This window comes from Urocampus carinirostris, chromosome 7, assembly GCF_059441175.1.
Source record: "Urocampus carinirostris isolate Australia breed hairy pipefish chromosome 7, RoL_Ucar_1.0, whole genome shotgun sequence".
In the NCBI taxonomy this organism is placed as follows: domain Eukaryota; kingdom Metazoa; phylum Chordata; class Actinopteri; order Syngnathiformes; family Syngnathidae; genus Urocampus; species Urocampus carinirostris.
Genome location: NC_142355.1, coordinates 15370078 through 15391786, shown reverse-complemented (window position 1 = coordinate 15391786; position 21709 = coordinate 15370078). Strand labels below are relative to the sequence as shown.

General features: G+C 39.3%; 1 protein-coding gene across 8 annotated transcripts in view; it reads right to left on the bottom strand.

Moving 5' to 3' along the window:
- Positions 1–21709, bottom strand: part of frmd4a (FERM domain containing 4A) — a 162253-nt gene that overhangs the window by 54132 nt on the left and 86412 nt on the right. The window contains exon 1 of one of the 8 annotated variants that reach the window (XM_088339863.1): positions 3254–3587. The exons of the other annotated variants lie outside the window; for them this stretch is intronic. The gene's annotated coding sequence lies outside the window, so the exon portion shown is untranslated. Of the gene's footprint in view, positions 1–3253; positions 3588–21709 lie in introns of those variants that run through there. 8 annotated transcript variants of the gene reach the window in all.

Here is a 21709-nt window from a genome sequence, read left to right as displayed (position 1 = left end):
GTGTAACCACAAAACAACTTTTTTTTTTTTTAAAGGATTTATAGTTCCAGTTTGTTATTTGAGTGATAGACTGTTTGGCTGACAAGAAACGTCACATTTCTGGGTTAAACAACAACAACAGCCAATTAGAAGCAGGTTTTAGTGGCACCAGCCAATAAAGGGGAGGCAAAGTTTGCAAAGCGAGTGTACACAACTTTGATAGGCTGGTGTAAGCGCTCAGTCAAATCGCTGGGTGCACAACTGGCCATCAAAAAAAAAAAACACGACAGCTCGGCAGGACAAAGACTAGGAACCTTCCGGTGGTGTCCTGCGAAGGGCTCTCTCCCGGGGGAGCCTTACGAATCCAACTCAATCCACTCAGACTCTCTCTATCTTTCTTGGTCCTCTCTCCTTCTTTGTCTCTCCTTTTCTCTCTTCCCCTTTACACTCTTGTCTCTCATCTTCTCTATCCCTCTCTTTCCTACTCTCTCCCCACCTCTCTCACTCTCTTCCCCCTTTTTGCGTTTTACTCAGTCTGTCTTTCTCTCTTTCTATCTGTCTCTCTTGTACTCTCCTCTCTCTGTTCTTCTTAGGGCGGGCGACTTCGAGGGCAACCCTGGCCCCCAGTCCAAATGCCAGTGATGCTTTTCGAACCATTCGCTGCGACCACACCCCAATCACCTGTACTACCTGCCCACGGGGCTTCCATAAATCATGCACCGGCCTGTCCGAACGTACTAAGGACTTCAGAGGCTTCGTATGCTTGGTTTGCTTGGGTCACACCCCGTCAGGCCTGGCGGCGCAGGACAGTCGCAGCACCCTCTCCTTCGTAGAACTACGGAGCCTCCCATGAGCGAGTCTAGCGCTACTAAGGATTACCTTAGGCGCCTTGAGTGACTCAACAACAACAACGACAGCTCGAAAACCTTTAGCAACTCGTTACATTGAAAATAAATTGATCAATTAAATCAGACTCTGAAGAAAGTCAGAAGAGCGCAGAGAAAAGCTGATCAGCCTGTGCTCCCTGGATTTTTATCGTGTTTAGGAATTGACTTAGGTAGCGTCAGAGGGGAAAGCTAACAGCTTGGCTAAAAATTCTTACGCGACCACTGCCAAATATGGCTAGTCACCAACCCCAGCTCCATTACCCATTAAACAGACGACTTGGAGCTCCCACTCATTCACATTTGTGAATCTTGTATTGAAATCATCACAAAGACCTTGCAGAAGTTGCGGTTACCCATCATTGGCGTTTGGCTAGCCACCGCTCTCTAAATCGCTTTCTTAGGAAGCCCTCCAATTACGTCGTACTTTTGTATAATGACAATAAAGGCCATTTATTAAACCGCAGTTCTGTTTTTATTTGTAGATCTATACTTGTTAAAGCCCTATACTTTAAAACCAGCACAGAAATCCACTTTTCTTTTAAAAATTTGAAAATCGCATTGAAATGTCAATGCAAGTCTGAAAAATTGCAATAAGGTTTTTTTTCCAAAATGCAGCCCTACTGTGTCTCTCGAGATTTTTTTAATGAAAAAAGGGTTGACTTGGCTCAATAAATAGGTTTAAAAGCACTTGACTATATTATAGTAGGACTAGAAAGCAACTATGATTGTAAACCCCTGCCATAATAGGACATACAAGTTGCACTGTGGCGGTTACTCGCAGATTTTCATCACCTCTAGAGTAAAGTTGTTCTTGATCAAAAGTTGTCCACCTGTGAGCCAAAATTCCGATAAGTCATGTAACATTTTTACTACTAAGAGCCAGTTGATTTCAAAGTGTATGAAAACCCTCATGAGAAGAAAGTCCATAAGTAAAGTGCCCAAATGTCTTTCCAAAACTGACAACACAGAGTGAGCAAGTATAGGTTAAACACATCAAATGACCGCCTTGGACTCTTTATTTTAAGACCTTTTGTGGTATCGGATAATCACTGCTGATCTTTTTTTTAAGCCAAAAACAATAAAGTCTATAAAAAGAGAGGAGTTACTGGAATATTTGAGCCACTGCTAGAATACAAGGAGTGTACATACTCGCAACAGTATGATGCATCATAAGTTGTTATGATAAATCTGAATTCTCCGTTTTTTCTGATTGATAGGAGTGGGCGGATATCAATATTATCAATACTAAGCAAATACTTGGATCAGATCGGTAGTTATTGTCTTGGGACCAAAACTTAGTTCTTGGCCCAATTTTTCTTCTGAAGCTCTGCTTCTTTACATATATAGTGCACCCTCCTTATCCAGCAACCTCTGCAACTCTAAATCTATCAATCGTGGTCACATGATGCTAGCGTGCAGCTAGTCAGCCACCCTCTAAATCGCTTCCTTACTTTGAAAAGATTCGCTTTCCAAATTCTTTGGATGTGTGTACTGACAGTCACATTTTCATGACAGCTCGACTAGCCCGTCTCCCTACCTGAACACGGGTTAGCCTCCCAGGCAAAAGAAAGGGAAAATTAGTTTTGGACAGCCATAATAATCCAACCACCTCTACTAGAAGCTAAAAATGACAGAGACAAACAGAAGGCGTGGTGTGGACTTTTTTTAATTACAGAAAAGTGTCATTTGTCTGCTACTGTGGCAACACCACACAATTACATGAAAAAAAGCTTACCCTACCAAGAGCAACAAGCTGCAACCAAAAATGTAAACATGTTACTGTCCCAGAACAAAAACCAATAAATCAGTTGCCACTATAGCAACAGAACCAAAAGGGCTTCTTGGTGACTTTACTTTCAAAATATTTGGCAATGGAAGAAACTGTAGTTGTCTTGTGTATATTGTACAGTATTTGTATTTACGTTACATGGCTTCTTTTGTGGGTATGACTCTCTTGGCTATTGTTCGGAAACAGGTGTAAGAGAAATATGCATGTATTTATTATAGTTAAATAGTTATTTAATGAAATCTATATAGCGCTTTTCAAGTGACTGAAGACCTCCCAAAGCGCTTTACTATGGGATTCACACTTACCCATTCACACCCACGTTCACACACCAATAGCGGAGTCAGACTACCTGCTTATCCGGGGCAATATTTTAGTGCCTAGATTTCTTTGTGCTGTGTTTATGTAAATATAAAACTAATTCAAGGAGGAAAGGTGATATCATTCAGTGATCATGTCACAAGAATATCATTATCGGATCAGTATCAATTGATACTGCCCTTTATTTACGTGGATCGATAACAAAATTCCCAGTATCGCCCACCACTAGTGAGAGATGCTTAGTCAGTCAATGCTGGAAAAGACTCAACTTAAACGTTACCTTCGATGCGCCGCGTGAGAAACCCACGCGAGACGGTAAAAGGGAATCCAAAGGGGGCACTCCAAAAACAGTCTATGTATTCCTTTTAATCCCAAAAAGCAACGCGTTGGCGGCAGGCACACACACTCTCCAAAGGGTGGGAGGACGACGAGACACGTTCGCATCCATGTTGGCGGTGACCAATGGCCAGCCAAACGTCTCTATCCGTCCGCCGCATAGAGAAATTACCCTACTAAATGACAGGCTAGCTTTCCCGGCTCACATTTCTCCGCCTCCACCCTCAAAAGCCTCAAAACTGATGAGGGCTTCCTTCCCTCTTCCTCTTCCCTTCGCCACCGGCACAAACTGCAAGAATCAGCGCGGAGTCGCGGATAGTACCAATTACGAAAAATAGGGGTGGCGAATACAAAGGGGCAAAAAGGAATAGGCGAATTCGAATTGCAATGGGTCGGAGACTGAAACGCTTCATTTCTAAGAGGATGAAACGAAAGAATAATGGAGAAAAAATATGCTAAAGAGAGAGAATTAAGTTCCGTGCGCGAGTGTTTAAGAGGACGGCCGCCCCCTTCTGGGAAAATACATTAGCTTCTCGCGTGCCCGGCACACTAGTGACAGTCAAAACATATGATGCGTTCATTTCATTCATTTTGTGAGTCAAATTACAGCGAGCATATTGGCACTGATATTTTTCTTTATAAGAATAGTTTGTTTTGGACACGTTTGTAATTTATTTGTGCTAATCTTTGAACTTGTCACCGGCTGACTGGTTGAGACCTGTCAACTTCGGTCAATTGCTCCCTTTTTTCCATCCATCCATAATCTTATTCTCAGTAGGGTCTCAGCGGGACTGGAGCAGGGGACACCCTGAACTGGTTGCCAGCAGTCTCACAGAGACAGACAACTCGCTCACTCATTCACACCTAGGGACAATTCGGACTGTTATAATGTGGAAGGAAACCGGAGTGCCCGGGGGAGAACCACGCAAGCACGGGTAAAACATGCAAACTCCTCACAGGAAGGCTGGTAGCTGGATTTGATCCCATCCATCCATTATCTGCACCACTTATCCTCAGTAGGGTTGCGAGGGTGCTGGAGCCCATCCCAGCTATCTTCGCTGAACAGGTTGCCAGCCAGTCGAAGGGCACACAGACACAGACAACTCACTCGTTCATTCACACCTAGGGACAGTTATGACCGGCCAATTAACCTAACATGCATGTTTTTGGAAACAGGAGTGCCCGGAGGAAACCCACCACAGCACGGGGAGAATATGCAAACTCTGCTCAGGAATGTTCTATCCCATGACCTCGAAAGTGTCCCGCGGATTCACTAACCACTAAGTCGCCGTGCCGCAGCTCCCTTTATTATTGATTGCAATTCCCGTGACTAGGCAATAATAAACCTTACAAACAAAACACAGCACCTGATTACTCACAAGAGAGACAAATGATGTATATTAAAAACCAAGATGATTCGTGTAAAGATATTTCTTTTGGATTTTTTAATAATATAATTTTTGTAAACACATTTCTTCTTTTTTTTCACGAAATAAATGCTTGATCGAGAATAACATTTGCTAGTGTAGCTGCTGTGACAATGTTAGCGATCTACCAGTAACCAAGGCGATCCAGAATGGGCAAGACGAGATCCGTCAAACAAAAGAACGAGTTTTCAAACTGTATGACTAAAAATAACTATCGTAGAAAATGTTTTGTACAGCGTACACAATTTGAAATAATAACAAAAAAATAAATATTATGTGTATATAATACTGTGGTAACTCACAAATTCGATTTCTTCTTGGAGTAGCTTTGTAAACTGAAACATTTGTAAGTAGAGACGCTTTTTGAATGTAAATATGTAATTTGTTCCAAGCCCTGCAAAAATATGTTTTAATAAATCATAAAGCAGCATCAGAACATGAAACAAATACATGTTAAAAATAGATTACCGGACAATAAACATTAAACTGAAGGCACATAATTTAAAAAAACAAAGAATAAAGGAAATATTAAAAATATTCATTTACCTTTTAACTTTAACGAGGGACATGACGAGCATGCCAGGATTCACACATACGTATCGGGTTGCCAGGTAAAACTCTGGGAGCTGTGAATGGCAGCGTGTGCTGTACTGTATTTGTGACTTTGTATCCTGATACGGATTTGTAACTAGAGGCAATATTTTCCCGTTTAGGTACTTTGCAAACTGAAACTTCTGTATGTAGAGACATTGTAAATAGAGGTACCACTGAACAGGTAAAACATATCTGTTGACTGTAAGAGTGATTAACTCATGTGTGACCCCTTCTCAGTGTTTCTTGATTCTCCTCATGCTGAGTGATTTCAGTTTTTCCTTGCCCTCGTGTAGGTTTCAGATCAGGCAATGTTGTTAAGGTAGTCTGATCCATTTTTTGAGATTTATGGTGTTTAAGGCCTATTCAACTACATGTGACTTGAATGTGTTCTTCAACAACATGTCAACATGAAATGTCAAACAATCCCCCCAAAAATTGATATAAATAAAATAATTCCTTTTTTTATTTAGACTGAAGGATTTTATACATTTTACTATAAAGGATTTTATACGATTAAATACAAGTTACATTTATCGAGTGCAATGAAGATTTTCACCGGGTAGGCTGAAGTTCAATGACAGGTCACGCTGATCCGAATGCGGAATGTTTTAGCTGGGGAAATTCGATAACAAGATTCTGACGGGGGACGGGAGGCGATGTTTGGAGAACAAGGTCCCGATGACGTAGAAACGCTCTCCTGTTTTGAGTTTTTCCAGACATCGAGGCGTGGGGGTGGACCCCACGTGGGGGCTTTCCTGGCACGCCCATGGGAGGAGCCGGCACACCAGCTTGCGGAAAAAACGTGGGCCGAAGAGAGAAGCAGAAGATCGAGAGAGGAGGCTTGACAGAGATTCAAACGACACTAATTTGGCTAATTCGATTGAGTTCACTTAGTTAAATTGTTTAAGAAATTAAATCTGCCCCTGTGTGGAAATGCCGGTCTCTTGTCCATCGTTTCTTTCAAGAAACGAGCGTGCATTGTAAGGAGAATGTTGGTTGTATTTGGTTAATGGAGTCAGATAACTAATTCGAACAATTTGGTAAACGGTACATTTTTAATATTTAATTCCTAACAAGACCAAAAGAATTAAATTGTGGTCATCTTCTTTTCCCGCCTTTGGCTAGCTGGTTTATTCCACAAGATTATCCCATTTGGGAATGCCAAATAATTTCTACCCAAGTATAGTTTTAGAAATGGGCTTCAGAAATTCCATCTACCTTAGTTTGCTGCACTACTATTGAGAGTGCATGTTTTTATTAAAAAAGATAGACAAGAAAAAATAACAGCTATCTAAATCTGATTGCTTTTCTTTCCTTGCATTTGTCCTTTCTCCACCCCAACACTTTTCAGTGTACTTCACCAACACAAATCTCCTTACGCGAGTTTTCCTTGCCTCAATGATTTTTCTGGCCCTGAGCGCTCACGCTGCCGTTACACTCACATTACGGGAATCCAAATTGGAGGCTAGTATTCACCTGACGCTGTTCGAGCCCCAGCTCCCAGAACCACAAAGTTGTTAAAATAACACAATCAGCTCCAGTTTTTATTACTGAAAATAGACCTGACCTTTGAGACATTTGCATAGGCAGCTCTTTGTCTCTATTCATAGAATAATAGAGATTCACTCTATATTGTATTGTAATCCTAATATTCATTGTAAGTTAACTTTGAACTTGTCACAAAAAAGCATGCGCATTTGGTTAACCTAAACTTAACTGGTTAAGTTCTGGAAAATAACTTAAAAATAATACATACAATACAGTGTATCTCAAGTATAAGCTGTTAAACAGCACAGTAGAATCATGATAGCCTGGTAGATATTACTTTCTTACATTCCATTCCAAAAGCATCAGTGTTTGTTTAAATGTCAAATTAAAATTGTTTATTAATGTAATGTGAGCTCCATGCAAATAAGATTGTGTTTTGAAATCAAGGTCTTCAGAGTAAAACTTCCTCTTTAAGTGCCTATAAATAGAAAGTCCATTAAATTTTAATTCAAGCACAAACAAGGGAAGTTTGTGGTGCCACATTAACTACTTTTGCAAAAATTAGCTTACAAACAACAACTAAGAGAGAAAGCACAATATTGTGATTAGAGCCTTAAGTTTGCAAAGTGGCCCTAAGAGCTACCATTCAAACCCACCGTCCCATGGAAACGAGGCAAGTGTACGACCTTTGTAACAATTAATCCGAAACAATGGCAACAAATTTAACAATCACTTTACCTGTATTCTAACAATTCACATGAGAAGCAAGGAGTTCCATCAACTCCATCCCTCTTCCCGATGCACTCTTACTAGGTTTTTGTGTTTCTGGATATTTTTGGCCTCTCCCAGACACCGGAAACAGCCTTGTCCAACCTAAACATCTCCAGATGAGTCCTTTCCTCAGCTTTAACAAAAACAGCCGTTGCTCGTTTTTCTTTTCCCTTCAGACAAATACATATCTGCCTTGGTTACTTCCGCTGTTTGGCATCACAGGGCCCTTGCTATTTGACTAAAGCATGAGAACGAAGCAAAAAGGGGACTGAAAAACAGGCTGAAATTGACAAGGAGAGACCAGGGAAGATCAGAGAAGAACGAAAAAAGGCAGGGAACACTGAACTCTGCAAGAGTATTTGTACCTCCTCAGATTGGCATAGCAAACATTCCATTACAAAACATATAAAACAAGTGTGCTGTAACTTCCGTAGACACTGTTATGCCGGTCTCAGTTGACAGCAGAGGGCAGTACAGGCCAAAATGGAGCCAACATAACACTGATGAAAATTAATAAATCATTTCTAATAAGACTTTAATCTTCCAGACTGTAGGTTTCACAGAAGTATTGATCCTACTACGTCTAAAATACGTAATTAGGTGGGAAAAACATACAGAACATAAGTCGCATAGTTGGCGGCTAGTGTTACGTGGGTGACTGCAAACAGAATGCTTACTTTCGGTGCAGAAAAAGACAACACAAACTTCTGCCTGGAAGGACATACTGTCAGTGAAATGAACACAATACAAGTTTTCTGTGTAGAAGGTCATTTTTGATAGAGAAAAAAATGCTTGCTTCCTACGGAGAAAAAAAAATGACATTTTGGGAGGCACATTAAAAAACGATACTGTGATTGTGACGCTTGAACCACACAATGGCTGCCTAGCATGACACATGCAAACTCACATTTGTGAGATCCAACATGTTAACAACAACTCCAATTGTGTTTGTTTTGTTTGTGATAAGTTTGAACTTTAGTATACACTCAAGTAAGGAGAGAAGACATCTATTGAATTTGCAAGGAGAACAGGGAGAGAATCATTTGAGAAGGCAAGTCCCACCTGTTCTATAGGACCTCCATTGAGCACTTACCTTTTATCAAATCTGCTAGGTTACAAAAGCAGAACCGCCCTAAAGGTTGTGGAGATCAAAAAAGTAAGGTTGGTGCCTTTGTCTCACGAAATATAAAAATTTGGGTCATATTGTACAACAACCATCGGTAATCTCATTAGAAAATAATACAAGTTGCCTATTCAGATTAATAGTCAATGTTTTGGTCAGTTTGTTGAAAAAAAATCTTGCAAAACATGCTTTTTGTTTTGCTCAAAATGCCCTCCAAACTTGTGTTGGTGTTAGTTTAAAACAACCAAAGATTTCAGGTGGGTTTCACAAAACAACCCAAAAACTGGGTAATTCTGCTTAAAACAACCCCAAAAATGTAATTAGTTTGTACAAATAGCCAATAAAAGGGAATCAATCCATATTTCACACAATTGGACCAAAAGTTTTTTTTTCAAAGTGAGCGTATGCCTAAAAATAGCAAACAGTGAAAACATATGACTAGGTGTGACTAATCTGGGCAAAGACTTGAAGTTTAGGTGTGGTCTTAACGATGTGCTTATGGGAAGTGATCTGGATGTCGGGTATTAGGAACATAAGGGGAACGGTGCACACTCCAAAATGTAACCTACGTCCGCTGCAATTTGATACATTATGACTTGAATGCTAATTGAAGAAAGATGTGGCAGCTCTTTGACATTCACGCACCACACTTAAGGTCGGTCATCTTACGAGACTAAACAAACAAGCACGGTCTTAACTCAAACTAATATATGATGGCACCGCATCACGCACAGCCAGGGCCCTTTTTACAGCCTGGAAGTTTTATAACCAAAAGCCGGCCCACTTAGCTAAGGCTTAGCCATGGAGGAGGAATTTGAATTAATGGAACAGCAGCAAGCTCTTGTGGTGGTTCATTCTTATTGAGAATAAATTCAAGTTGACAGAAAACACCATTTTAGTTTAAAGGAAAAATATATAAGGATCCTTATATAAATAAAAACATTTACCTATTGTTAGATGATCAAAATATCATGGAGTAGGTGGTCACCATTGCTTGAGTTTTTATTAAGTGTATTGTTTAATCATCACAGCATTACTTCAATAATAACATTACTCATTCAGTTTTTACAAATGCACTTATGTTCATCCACATATTTGAATGAAATATTTACCTCCTCTATCTTTTCATATCAGCATTTTCCTAGCAAAGGTCTTCCGATGCGCAGTTTTAACAAAAGTATTGTGTTCATTGAGATCCTTTTCTTTTATCTTTTTATGTGAGTTCCCAGGAAAGCTTGTTAGAGAATTATTTTACATATTGTTAAATCCATGCCTTTTTCCTATAAGAGAGGGTCTGAAATATTCTTGGATGCCCTATTGACTTTGAGAACTGTCGTCTGATCGGACCGGACCAGAGTACTCTGTTTTATCTTTATTGTGAAACTTTGTAATACATGTCTTTAACTGTTTTGGCACTTTCCAGCTCTATTTTTCCAAAGTCCGAATACTCGGTCATGTCCCGGAATAGAACACGTAGCGAGACCTCGGAATATCCTTTCGCCTTCACTATGGACATTATCGATCATTTGAAATCAAAATTGCATTTGCCTTCCTAACAGATTGAAACGGCAGATTTGTATATTCCCCACTGCAACCACAACACTGAGAAGTATAAACTCCAAAATGTAAAAAAGATTTCTTTTCAGGCAGGAACTACTAACCAAGTACCAAATGTGTATTGCGACAGTATTCAAATCAAGGGCTCCCATGTGGCGTCTTCTGTTTGGAACGGGACCAGCAATTTGGGCCGACTATGAATAAAAACAATTAAATAAAAAAGATTGTTGGGCTTTACTCTTTTACTCTACACTCTTATGAAGTAGCTTCACTACACACATTTTAAGTCAGCTACATAAAAAATCAAATATTTTTCTCATCCAGCCAGCCCAAACTCTCCTGCTCTTCCCGATTAGCCACTCCGGCATTGCGCACAGCACACCAACCATATTTGAAATGTGTGAGGGGAGATATTATCATTAAGAAAATGTAACAAGATTATGTTATTAAAATAATTGTTTTAGTCTATTGTTGACTAGGGCTGTAACTAATGACAATTTTAATAGCCGACTAGTCACAGCCAATTGAAACAATTAGTCAAATAATTGGATAATTATTATTTGTTTCCTCAATTGAATCCTACCAAGGCGAGTCAGACTCTGTTTCAACATCCTGATGTGTTCTTTAAATGTACATGTGTCACTGAGCTATCTCCATGAAATTAAAGGTCTGTTTTGCAAACTTTACAAATAGCCTTTCCATCCGCCATTTCTAGGCTAAAATTATTTTCTGTCGGAAAACTATGTCTGGCAACAATAGTACACAATGTTCAAAATTCATTGCCGACTATTTCAGTTATTGATTTTTGACGATGTCGACTAATCTTGGGAGCCCTATCCTCAACTTTGCTAAGTGCTCGACTATGGAGAAAATCACATGACACCCCATGTAGGCATAGTTTCAAGGTAGACACTTAAATACAGTAATATAGTATTTCTACTTTGGTTCCCACCACTTGTGATGGGAAAATATTGCCATCTCTACGACATAAAGCGCTAAAGTTGAGACTGTGCAGGGAGGGTCATGCAAAGGCAGCCAGGAATGTCTTGAGAATAAGCTGACCGGGAGCGATCTGTTTTGTTTGCTCAAGTGTGTATATACGTGTGCGTGGGAGAGTATTTTGTGTGTGTCTGTGAGATCCACCCTTGCGCCCGTCACTGACTTTGAGGCTGAAATGTGGTTCCAGTTAGGGTTTTGTGGATTTTCTTTCCCCCCTTCAAATCAAAAGCATGCTGCGGCACTTCAAACAGACGGGAGGGCGATATTTTCTAAAGTAGACGACTCTTTCTTCTTATTTTATTTGAATGCTACATTCCCAGACATAATGATAAAATGCATTCTCATTTATTCTCCAGGATTCAAAGTTCCCTTACAAGTGAGGGATTTGATGAAACTTGGGTAAATGTGATGTCTGGCTGACTTCCGGCTGATTTTAAATTACTTGATTATTTAATTCTGAATAATGAGTGCAGTAAAAAATTGGTAGGATAAGAATTCTCATATCTCACTTGAGAACCTGATCCTTTCTCACACAATTGCTTAGCAACCAGAAAATGGATAATGGACTCACAACTTAGCATCCTTTTTTTTACTTGCAGATCTTTTCAGTGCAGAAAAACAACATGTCCCTGCGGGCCAAGTTCCTATAAATGTTGCCCTCAAGGACACCAAGAATAGACATACTTTGGCTAGAATTGGGTCACATACTGCAGATGTGCATCGAAGTAAATAGAAAATGTTGAATTCACTGTCGGCCATTCTACCCAATTTAACTCCACCCTACCACAAGTTTACTGTACTGCATTACTGTGGTCTGTTATTCCTACTGAAGGGTGCTGACATTTTTTTCTTTTTAACTTAGTTGGCGTCGGAGCCTGTCCAGTAAAGGAAAAGCCAAGAGTTCAAGTATGAAACATTTAGATTTATCCAATGCTATTTTTGTAGTATGTGATAAAAGAACCAGTCGTATTTTCCAAAGAGCATCGGTATGCATCTTGATCTACACAATTCATATGTTGCAAAACAAAATGAACCCATATATCTACAAACAAATTTACCACAAAATATTTTTTTCTGCAAAGTGAGTTCCCCAAAAAGTTGCTACATAGATTATATTGTTCAAAGATCATTTTCAATATTTAATTTCAATGTTCAAATCACCACTGATATTTCAATAGGATATACCTCCTTTTTTTTGTACTGTTGCACATTTTACGTTATAAACATGCAAAAACCTGAAGACACAACAAACAAGGAGATGCATGGTGTTGAAATACCCGAGACAAAATACAACGGTTAAGACGCTTGAATAGATTTCCAGTATTTCACCAAACAACATCTTGACCATGTTAATCCTATTGGCATGAAAACCCTAGAGCACCTTGTTCTTGGCCCTAAATTCCCACAAATCCCACATTGATAGACAAAAGTGTCAGAAAGTTAAAAAAAAAAGTTGAGCAATGCATGGATAGAGTTCAGAATAGGGATTTAAATCAAATTTATGAGGCATGACACTGGTTTCCCTAATTCCTGAGACAAATGTTTTGAGAGTGATGTCCCCATTTTCATCAATGAAAGTTGGTCCAAGAAAGGCTACTTGGATGTGCAGCAAATGAGGGAAGGCAATAAGTGGAGGTTTCATTCACAAGGGAAGGATCTCTTACCGCCTATACATCCCCTTTTCATTCATAATTTACAGTGCAAGAAATCTGCAGACCTCAATGACCCTGAATGCGGCTAGAAACTCATGCCAGAAGGAAGCATGAGAAATGTTAGGAAATTTGGTTGTACAAAATAGCCAATGTTATTGTATTGTGCATTTGGAGTTGAAAATGATACACTTACGCAAGTCTATCCACTGAGAATTCCTCTTCAGATCAGCTTTTTCTAAGTTTTTGTGGAGTGTTTTGCAAACTCAAGGGCACTGCACACTGAGGAGACATTGAACCCCAGTGGCCTCGATGCACTGCTGTGACTGGTTTGAATACAAAACACGAAACGGTTCCGTATGCTGAATATTAAGCGGACCTGTCAGCAGTTGTACTCAAGTGAGTGTCTCACAGTAATTGTGAGCTCTGTTGGCCTCTTCAAGATGTACACTGACAATGGACAGCCTGGGAGTGGATATGAAACAGGAAGGAGGGAGCATTTGGAAGGCTATTTAGGTTATTGAGTTTTGACATGACATTTTCTAAGGCAATTTGCTATGACTATCTAGTCTGATAAGTTTTAAATATTGTCTTTCTATCGCAATATTTCAACAAAGAGATATTCATGTGTAGTTTGCAGTTGGTGAAGGTCGGAAGCCTCTCCAAATTATCAGCTGGCAAAGGGAGTATTTGGATAACCAACAGTGCATAAAAAAGCATTAGGCAATAATAAATCAGCAACGAAGAAAATGGCTTTGTAGACAATGCGGATTTGTGAGCTGGCCTATATTAGCAATACTTGGTTAACTTTAATGCTTGTGTAAATCGATGTCTCTTTTATAAACGAGTTAAAGAACTTTGCATGTCTTTGAAACGGAATAAAACAGTCCAAACTCAAGACTTGAATACCTCACTCAGAGGTGTATAAGGATCATATATTGAAGTTTAACAGTAGATTTGTGGGGCTAATCAAGATTTGTTGAATTTAAGTTAACTGAGATAGAAATGTTGGTAATCAAGGAAGAGATATTAAAAAAAAACGATTGACCCTGAAGACTGATTAAATGAATGTCAAGATGCAGGACACAGCGACTCGCTTATCAGCTTCTACGGACTGTACGTGTCCTTTAACATTCAAGTTGTAAGAGGCTTTGGAGATGGTCATGGAGAGTGAAGGTTTACAATATAAACACAAAGTGCTTGGGGAGATTTAGAGGCTTTAAATAGTGAAAGGCACTCAGGTAGCTAAGAACCAGGGGCCGACTTTTAAAAGCAAAACAGAGGAAATAGGGAAATGTGACGTTACGCTGAAGTTAGCCCAAGAGCTTTTTCATCTTTGCAAAGTCTCAAGTTCGACACTATCTAATTTCATTTCTTTGATTGTGACGCAATCCCAAACTGTTCAATGAACTAAACTACAGTATATCCCTAACCTTAACCAAAACAAGATATCAAGAATGTTAACCAAAACATTTGTCTTGATTAAAGTAAACATTTGGATAAAGAGCTACACCAGAATACTGTAAGATTTATTGTGGTGATGACAACATACTGTGTTCTTATTTTTATTGTTCAAACCTTAAAATTTGGGCTGCAGTCCTCAAATCTTTAGTGATGAAGTATACTATTTATCGTCACAATGATTATTCCAGTGATTTTTGCATTAAACACAATACCCCGTTCAGTACGTGTGAACTACAAAATCATTTTGACAAGTTGTCACAGCAGTATCTGTCTTTCAGTCTCAATGTTGAGTTATTCAGCAAGAGTAGCGGCCAAAGGCAGATCATCATTGAAGTTTTGTCTTTGCAAAACCAGCCATGGTAGGCTCACAGTCACACTACCTTTTGGATTGAGAAGAAAAAAGATTCCAAACTTTGGACATTATCCGTTATCAACACTTTCCTCAAAAGTCTGGCCCAATTATAGTTGGAGTTAACTCAGCAGTAAAATGTGGCACAGATAAAGCTTCAAATGACCATCCGCCGTTCTTGTGTGTGTGTTTGCGATTGGCAATGACAATACAATAACAATTACAGTATGGTGTTCGGCTAAAGCTAGGTGAAAAAGACCCAGATGATCATCAAACCTTAAAATGTAAACTATGTTGGGGAAAATACAACCAATGTTTACAAAAGAAAAAAAATCAAACAATCTAAATATATCAGAGCTTTGCTAGCAAGGTGCTTGTTTTAATGACAAACAGACGCGTTTAAAAACATCTCATCAAAACTGCAAAGCACCAACAAGCAAACAAACTAATTTGGCTCAGTCTACAGTCACACTTGACTCCACCGCGGCAGCGTGATGAAAAATGACCCAGCTCATCTGTAGGGAGAGCCCCTTGGCAAGGATGCGTGGCCGGCACAGTGTACTTCTCCAAAGGGAACCCCTGTCAAAGTAAACGTATTGAATGTCCGCGATTTGGCTTTTACGCCAGCGGCGGGGTCTGGAATCTGAGGTGGGGGGGAAAAAGTAGTTTTCTCAGTAAATAAAAACATCAGATCAATCTTCTTACACATAAGTCTTGGATATGCTCCCCCATTGCTCCTTTTCTCACTTTTATCAAGAACTCATTTGTGAACAGCCACAGCAAATGAAATTTAATTTGAATTTGAACAATTCCGTGCAGCACGGCAGCTGAGTGGTTAGTGCGTTTAAGCGCAGTTTTGAGGTCATGGGTTAAAATTTAGCTACCACCCTTCTTGTGTGGGGTTTGCTCGTCCTCCCAGTGCTTACGTCGGTTTCCTTCGGGCCCTCTGATTTCCCCCCACGTTCCAAAAACATGCATGTCAGGTTAATTGACCGGTCGAAATTGTTCCTAGGTGTAAATTAGCGCGAGTAAACTGTCTGCCTCTGTGTGCCCTGCGAATGGCTGGCAACCAGTTCAGGGTGTCCCCTACCCTCTGCCTGAAGATAGCTGGGATGGGCTCCAGCACCCCCGCAACCTTACTGAGGATAAGCGGTGCAGATAATGGATAGATGGATGGAACAATTCTGTCTACAGATGAAATGAAAAAGGATACTGAGTACTCATGTTTTCAACATTTTATTCCTAAATGGTAAGTTAAGTTGTATAAATCAATGGGACAAACACGCATTACGTATAGTGTACATATAAATACACCATAGTATATAACAGTCATTCTTAAGTGAGGTACAATTACCCCAAGGGGTACTTAAAGCCCCTTCAATTGGTACTTGCGGTTTTACAAAGTAGCATCAACACATTTGTTGTCCCTTGTGGCGACACTGCGATAAATAAATAAATAAATAAATAAATAAATGAATAAATAAATAAATAAATTAAATATTTGATGGGTAATCCTTAAATTGAGTGGAATGATTTATTATGCCAGATGTCATATAATTTTACTTATTTTAAGACCCATGTTTTTTTTTTGCTTAAACAAGAAAATACGTTTTTTTCAGAAAAAAATGAAATTATCAAAATGAAATTTTTTTGCTTTTAGGTGTTTCATTTTTCATTTTACGTAAAAACACGTTAAAATTCTAAATAAATATAAAAATAGAAAAACAAGATGAATAAAAATGCATAGAATAAAATGGTCAAAAGTAGCTGACTTTTTGGGATAGGCGGGTGATTAGTGAGGTCTTTGGTTGAAACAAATATTCCACATCAGTAAAAATAAATTGAGAAACACCGAAATACAGTAAACCTTCGTTCATTACATAGTAAATCTCAGTTCAGTAAAGCCAGCGTGGCTTTTCAATCCATGCAAACAGAGGATCTAAAAGTCCCCAAGTGGGATTTCCTCAGATATTCACCAGATTCTCTTCATAATCCTCATGGATTACCATTCTCCACTGGAGGCTCTCACCTTTGAACCCAAAACATTATAAGCCCTTTTATCCCTATCACTAATGCTGCAGTTAAACCTAGGAGGACCACCTTAAAAAAAGATGTGAGGTCTTCTGGGCCTACACAGATTTATCAGACGAGACATTTGACATTTGTGAACATTTATCAAATATAAAATGGCAATAATCTCTGACACAATGATGTAAGGATTTTATAAACATATTTTGGTTTGAGGGGGTTCATTTGGGACTTGCCTGCCTTGCCTTGAGTGTAAAATCTTTATACCTTTCTCTCGTTAAAACCAATGTTCAGATTTAAATCAGATTAGAGTGTCAGGCGGCTGCATGGTGAGCGCATAAACCAAGTGTGAGTGTGCCCCAATCCAAGTGGGCTGTAATTAATCGGCTCAATGGTAGCCAGGCACATGTCTGACCTCTTCTAGCAGACTGTGGTAACAGCTGAAAAAGAGTTTCATTCTCTTTTCCACTGTCACACAACTTTTTTCATTGCATTTAATAGTCTGACCCGTTTTACACATCTGTGGCATCGAGGAAAGTCATTTAAAAAGGATGATTTGTTATGACAGAGGATAATTGTTCTTTTACTTTCTATTGTATTTACGGTAAGTGGAATGTAGTAGTTCAAAGATGACAGCTCTTCCCAAACCGCTTTATTCACATATCTGTCAACCTTGCCATTTTATCCCTTAATGATTGCAATTCCCTTTATTAACCTATAATAGAGCTTGCAAACACAGCGCTGCACCTATATACTCACAGCAAGATAGACTATGTAAAATAAAAGAGATAATTTATGTGCACAAGTATATTCTTTCAATTCTTTCAGCATCTTTCTTAGTTCTTTCCCCACTTACAGTAATTCTAATGTTGCCTATTATTCTTAGCAGTGCAGGATTTAGGAGACTTCATTTTTACAACAGATGGTTTTACTATTTAACAGAACCTGCCTCAATTTTGTCACGGTCGCCTTGGTGACCAGTCTGCCCCGCCCTCTGGGCAACAGCTGAAAGCAGTTCCACTAATTGTGGATCTGCTACTTAAGGCTGCATTGTGGGTTCTGCGGTTGCGGGTTCATTACTTATATACACAATCCCGGTCTGTTATGCCTTGTCCTGTTTTAGTCTGTTATGCCTTGTCCTGTTTTAGTCTGTTATGCCTTGTCCTGCTGAGTTCGTGCCGGAGGAACTCTGTATTGTTCTGTTTTGCCCCGGAGTATTGGGCGACTTTTATTTTGTAAAATAAAACTTATGGATCGTCAACGCATTTGAGTTCTCCCTTCATGCCTCCTGCCTCTGTTCTGGTCCGATCTTCCCTTCCACGCCACCACGCCTCGTGACAAATTTAGTTTGATTTAAAACAAAAATGAGTGTGCCAGTTCCTATTTTTCTTATACACTGAATGTATTTTCCTTACATGGCTGAGAACTCTCTCACTGTTGCCATTAGAGCGATGAAGGCAAGATATATGCACAAAAAAGAAATGCTTGGGCGAGGAAAACAGTTGCTAGCGTACTACGTCAATATTGGCAATCTACAATCTTGTTGGTGCACTGTCGATTTTCTTTTTTTTTTTCATTTTTAAGGAAGAGCTTGAATTTCAACTTGACACCAATTGAAAACAAAACTTGAAAAGAAGTGTTGATGGTAGTCACAATTCCGTACGCGGAATCCCCATTCAGATCACAGATTGTGCAGATTGGAACAACTGGTGCATTCCAGTTAAAAGTCAAAGTGATTTGAGTTTGCCATCTTTTGGGTTAGGAAAAAAATAATATATATATAAATATATATATATATTAGTAGAGCATTTTTTAAAAATAATATGTTTACTATTTTCGTTCGGCAGATCGGATTCGAAAGCCTCACAGGCAGTATGCGTCCCTTAGGCTGTAGTATGCCCATGCATGTCAGAGCTTAAAATGGAAGTATACTGTGGTTTGCAAAACCAAGTTAGAATGTTGATTACTCGGAACTTAAAAGTGTTTCAACTGGTTGCTTTTAAGACATAGTAACTTGCTTGAAACACTTAAGTTAAGACTTGTCACTTACGACTTGCAAATGTTCTTAGATTTATCGAAAATGTCTCAATACTAATAAATTCTTTGCTTACTTTGTTTGAATGTTAGTGTTTTTTCCATGTCTGACATTAGATTTTCAACCTTCTAGGTTAAACCAAGGGTTTGACAAAAATAATTGGACGATTTATAGTCTGTTGAAATGCCAATTACAGTAACCCACATTTTTGCCCTCAAGAACACTATATGAATTAAATGTACACAGAGCTTCCCTATAGTCATTGAAAAAGCGTAAGTAATAACTGTTAATGGCAGAGGACACCCAAATGTTGAGTCACGTGAAAACAAGTGGTAAAAAATACCCATGTGGGCAATAGAGTCTAGTAAGTGTGATTCATACTGACACACACTGAAAGTATTCAAAGAACATACCAACTGCCTGAGTGTTGGTGTCATATTGACAGCGTCAGAGGAAGCAGGGCTCTGAGGCAAAGCAGTGAGCCTTGGTTATTCTGTTCCCGCAATCTGACACATTGAACCCCCCCGCTGCTTACCCTCCCCAAACGATAGGCTCTTCACCTTGGATTTCAGGGCGTAATCGAGCTGAGGGAGTGCATGTTTTTGGAAAGAGTCCCACATATTGTTTGTAACTTTTCAAAGCAAGTTGTGATGGAGGATGTTTGGCAGGTGTCTCTACACATATGAGTGTGTCCCTGCACCAGCAGGGGGCGTTAATGAAGGGTTTGTTTTTGGACAGCCTGTTGTGACGGTCGTGTTTCCTCCGATTGTGTCGTGCTCACAAAGGAGCCTTAACCAAAAATAATGTGCCAACATGCACAACTATAGCATAACGGGACAATAGAAATTACACATGGAGAAATAACTCAAACCTTTCTACTCAGAGTAGAACCTCAAAATAACTTTTGAAAACGTAAGTGATGTTTGAGAATATATTCATGCACACCTGCGATTATAAAGCACTAGATGTTATCGCACACTCTATTTTACCATGTGGTACACAATTCGTCCCTAGAAGGAAAAAAAAACTGCTTGTTTAGGCTAACTTTTACCAACACAGAAATTGAATGCAATCATGGAGTGGTTTCATGCATAGACTTCCAAGTGTCTCACTTCCAAGTAACATGGAATACTAGTCTTGAGTAAAGATTTTTGTTGTTGAAAAATTTGAAAAAAATGGAAGATGTGTTCTTAATTATTTTTTCATTCAAATTGAAATTGTGGGGTGTGGCAATAACTCACAATTAAATGCTAAATCAAGGCAGGTTTGAATACCCTTGCTATTTTTTAACAATGACATCAGTTCCTCAAAAATGCAATTTGTTTTGTTGTCAAGACGTGTGCACATTTCAAGAATAACTTTTCTAATCCTGAAACTGGAAAAATATATCTTAAAATGAAATGAAATGAAATGAAATGATCTGCATTTATATAGCGCTTTTCAAGTCAATGACTTCCCAAAGCGCTTTACATTGTGCTTCACATTTCCCAATAGCGGCCGTGATCTGTGCAGCCATGTAAGGCGCTAACCTGCTTATTGGGGGTAATTGGGGGTTCAATGTCTTACCCAAGGACACTTCGACATGTAACACGGACAAGCCGGGATTCGAACTGGGATCCCTTAATCCTAAAACGATCGCTCTACCTCCTGAGCTTCTGCCGCCCCAAAAAGTATATTCATATTTTTTATGTGTAATATATTGTGTAGATCTCATTTGATATATTTTTACTTATTTACAGCTCGGTGGGCTTGGGGGTAGGGCGCCTGCCCCGAGACTGGAAGGTTGTAGGTTCAAGCCTCGGCCGAGTCATACCTTAATACTTAAACATTGGTACCCATTGCCTCCCTGCTTGGCGCTCAGCATTATGGTTTGAAATTGGGGGGTTTGGTCACCTAATGGCTCCCAACGAGATGTTGCAACACATCAGTTGGGTTGAGCGAAGGGGCTGGGAATCCCCTCCTGTGTATCAATCTCCCAGAAAGAGTCAAAAATGTGAATGTGTCCTTGACTCTAGCCACCTCCCACAAAGGGGATATGGCTTCGGTGTGTGTATATGTATATATATTTACTTAAAGGTGGGGTGCATCGTTAGTAGTTATCCTTTAGGGTAAATATTTTCTCTATTAGATGTGTGTTAAAAATGCCCTTATGCTTTATTTTACACTGCGCCCATCTGCTTTTCTATTACTTTTTGTAAAGCTGTTCGTGCTGAACACATTAGTTAGGAAGAATGGTGGTCGGGGGTACGCTGGAGTGATGTCATGTTCATTCACAGAGGTTTTATTTCGTTTTTATTTTTTAGTGTAGTATGAAAATGGTGAAAGTAGGAAGAAGCCTTCTTCAAGTCCAGTCCAAACACCCAAACACAAAGATTAAAAAAAGAAGACCTTATCCGAGAGTGTTTCAGAAATGCATGTACTTGCATGCGCATCATGAACGAATTGACAAAGCCTGCAATGATAACCCAAGCCAGGAGATGGCGGTCACGAGTAAAAAAGTTCCAAATTCCATACAGCTATTTTTATGTAAGTAAAATCCATGTAAAATGAAAACAAAATATGATTGTGAAACGGGAAATGTTACACGCAAAGGTGATATTTATTTTTTTAAATCTAATTTTACTTTGTGCAGTGATGAGAAAATTAACCAGTGGAATGTGAAAGTCTTTAAAAAACATTGTTTCTTTCTTTGTTATTTTTTTATTCCTATGTTCCAACAATAAGTATACATCGACATCTTTCATCAGACTACTAAAGGTTTGACGCATTGAGTGCATTTATCAAGAGGCCTTTTGGGCCAGCACCAAACAAGGCAGGAGAAGCATCCGGAGAATACTAATGCCTCCATGAAAGCGTCCCGTTTTAGATATCACCCGCCGAATACCGATGAGACATTTTGCTGTATCATGGATCAAA